The 3,401-nt window shown below is 32.7% G+C and overlaps 1 pseudogene; it reads left to right on the plus strand.

The window, feature by feature from the left end:
• The first annotated feature begins 2,610 nt into the window (after positions 1-2,610).
• Positions 2,611-3,024, plus strand: LOC116631302 (annotated as a pseudogene).
• The last annotated feature ends 377 nt before the right edge of the window (positions 3,025-3,401 follow it).

The following is a 3,401-nucleotide window of genomic DNA, read 5'->3' on the forward strand; positions in this document are numbered from 1 at the left end:
TTGTATGAAATGGTATTGTACTAATCATGTATTTGTTGTGTTACATTTATTCACCAAAATGCATCTTTAGCCAGTCTAAATTGGCTTTCTATGAAATTTGAGAATATGCTTCCATAGGATATTTACAAAGCAGAAAATTGTCCTTTGGCAGTGGTTCAAATCATATCTAGCTCTGAGGTAATTGTCACAGCCTGAAAATTCTATTTTATGAAACTGTATAAAGAAAAAAAAAAGGAATGGACTACTGTTATGTTGAATAGGGGTGCTAAATTCATACAAAACACTATAGAGTCCAAACAAAGTCTTATTCCTGAGATTATGATATCTTTCATATAGACTAGACTAAAATGTATTCAAGTATAGAGTTCTTGCCCAAAGGCAGTCATGAAAATGTCTTACTTACCACTTCTAGCAGAGATCGGATCCTTAAAACCAAAAGTCCCTCAGTCAGTAACTGATAGACTGATAAGATACAAACTGACTGAGATTGATCCTAAAATGGATGCCAAGTTTAAATCGAACATCAAAGAATCCATTGTGACAAAAGATCATGGCAAGAAATAAAAGATAAGGAATAAGTTTTCTTTAAAGGACAAATTAAAAATAATTAACTCAAGGCCACATGTTTTGTAAGTTACATAACTAAAAATGAATTCCAGACCTTTTTATTGGTTCTCCACTTCAAGCACTAAGCTGGAATCTTTTTTTAAAAAAAAATCTAATTTGTATTTTTGGAGTCTAGATTATTTCTGCTACTTGCTAATCCTCAACAGTAAAAATAGATGGCTTACTTTTTTTTTCCTGTTAATACATTTTGAGTTTATTTGATGGTCTCTTTTCCATTTCTTGTCCTAAATTTGTTATTCTAAAATTTCCTGAATGATGGAAAATCACTTTTACTAATCTGTTTGAATATTTTCCTTTATTACTTCCTGGAGTTTTTTGAACATCATTTAAAAAAGTATTTATATTCATTATAAAAACAATATCTAAATAACAGTCTAAGATTCTTGATGGTATTCCTTCGACATAATCAGTCAAGTTGAAATGATACAGATTAATTCACTAAAATGACAGGGACTGTGATTTACTAGATTTTGTAGATTAGTAAGCAAGCAAATCCATGCACAATAAAAAATTAAGGGTAGTGCAGCATAAATTGATTTTTTTTCATTTATCTTGACAACTCTAGTTTAAATTATTTATGACATGCTTCACAGTATGCTAATGAATAGCCTCTAGTATCCTACAAAATAGAATTTTGAAGTTTAGACAACTAACTAAAATCCTGTGCTAATAAATCTTGTCTGAGAGTATGTTAAGATGCTAGGGCTTTGTGAGAAATTAGTTAAAAAAAAAGTAAAGGAAAGAAAGAAAAAGAACAGAAAACTGCTATATAGGTTGGCTTCTTAAATAGAATTTATTTTCAAGTGTGATGTGTCCCTCTGGCATATCTGATTTCTTTAACATTTCTGTGTCCCAGAAAAGTCTAGTAAGTTTTCTGAACTGCTATTTGATTTTCTTTGCTATATTCCTCTGACAACTTTACATGATAGAGATATAAAATGTTATCTTAAAAGTTATCAGAGGACCTGCAATTCAAAATTAAAGAATTGATATTATCTCTTTTAAATTCATTTTGTAAAAAGACACATTTAGAAATGAATTGTTATTTAAAATTATAATCTTATGACTTCCACATTATTTTAAGCAATTAGTTAGAATCATACCAGTGGTATGACCCTTCATTTACTGGTTTTGCAAGAAAATCTAAGATGTCAAGATGTATTCTCATTTTTTAGTTGTAAACACATATATACTTCAAAACAGAGAGAGTGCAAGGCCTTGATGTCTCACTAAAGTGAAAATTTAATGAAATAATAAACAATCTGACCAATTTTTGAATTAGAGGCAGAAGACATATAAACAATTATTTATTTCATTTTTCTTTGTTTATGTCTATTAGAAGATTAATTTTTGGCATTTATTCCATGTTACACACTGAGAATGATAGGATTTGTTAATATTTAAGACATTGTATTTTAGGTGCAAATACACACTTATATTTTATTTGGCATTAAAATGTTCCTTACCCAAAGTCATTTTTCTCCTTCCTCAACACCCAGACATGTGCAAACATACTCACCCTAAAACACACACACACAAATAGAAAAAAAAAAAAAAAACACAAATATTTTAAGAATACAAAATATTTTTTTCAATAACTATATCTGAAATTAATTCCATTTAAATATGAATTCAAGCTTTAGTTTTGTTTGTTTCTGTAACTCATATAAAAAATACAATTAGAATATCTATCATGTTGAGGACTGAAGTAGATTGGGTAAGTGTATTTGTTTCCTAGGGCTGCCATAACAGAGTACCACAGACTAGGTGGCTTAAACAACAGGAATTCATTTCTCAAAATTCTGGAGGTTGGAAGTCCAAGGTCAAGATGTTGGCGGGGTTAGGATAGAACACATCAGTATATACTGGATTAGAGGCCACCTTAAAGAACTCATTTTAACTTAATCACCCCTTTAAAGACCTTATCTTGAATGGAAGTGCTGTTTCTTCTTTTCTGCTTAGGCTTAAATGGCTGGTTTCAAGATGGGCAAGTTCATGAAACCGGGGAAGTTGGTGCTGGTCCTGGCCTGACCCTAGACTCTGGATGCAAAGCAGTCATTGTGAAGAACATTGATGATGGCACCTGAGACCATCCCTACGGCCATGCTCTGGCGGCTGGAATTGACTGCTATCCCCACAAAGGGACAGCTGCCATGGGCGAGAAGAAAATTGCCAAGAGGTCAAAGATCAAGTCTTTTGTGAAAGTTTATAACTACAATCACCTCATGCCCACAAGGCTACTCTGTAGATATCTCTTTGGACAAAAGTTTTGTCAACAAGGATGTCTTCAGAGACACAACTCTTAAATGTAAGGCCCGATGAGAGGCCAGGGTCAAGCTGGAGGAGAGGTATAAGACCGACAAGAACAAATGGTTTTTCTAGAAGCTGTGGTTTTAGATTTGTTTTGTTTCAATCATTAAAAATACCCTCCTCCCCCCAAAAAAGACCTTATCTCCAAATATGATTACATTTTAAGGTATTGGAGGTTAGGACTTCAATATGTAAACTTCGAGAGGACACAATTCAACCCATAACACTAAATCTGGATAATCCTTGGTTAATCTTATGTAAGAACTTGTAAAATGAAAAGTATTGGAGAAATGCATTTTTTTTCTCCTCCAATTTAGGAGTTAATTTTTAGTGAATGCCCAAGCTCACAGAGGGCAATTACTCCCTCATGTCCTTTGATACTTAACAACCTGGACACATTTAAGTTTCCTTCCTTCCTTCCTTCCTTCCTTCCTTCCTTCCTTCCTTCCTTCCTTCCTTCCTTC

Source organism: Phoca vitulina, unplaced genomic scaffold (genome assembly GCF_004348235.1).
Source record: "Phoca vitulina isolate PV1807 unplaced genomic scaffold, GSC_HSeal_1.0 scaffold5, whole genome shotgun sequence".
NCBI classification, from domain to species: domain Eukaryota; kingdom Metazoa; phylum Chordata; class Mammalia; order Carnivora; family Phocidae; genus Phoca; species Phoca vitulina.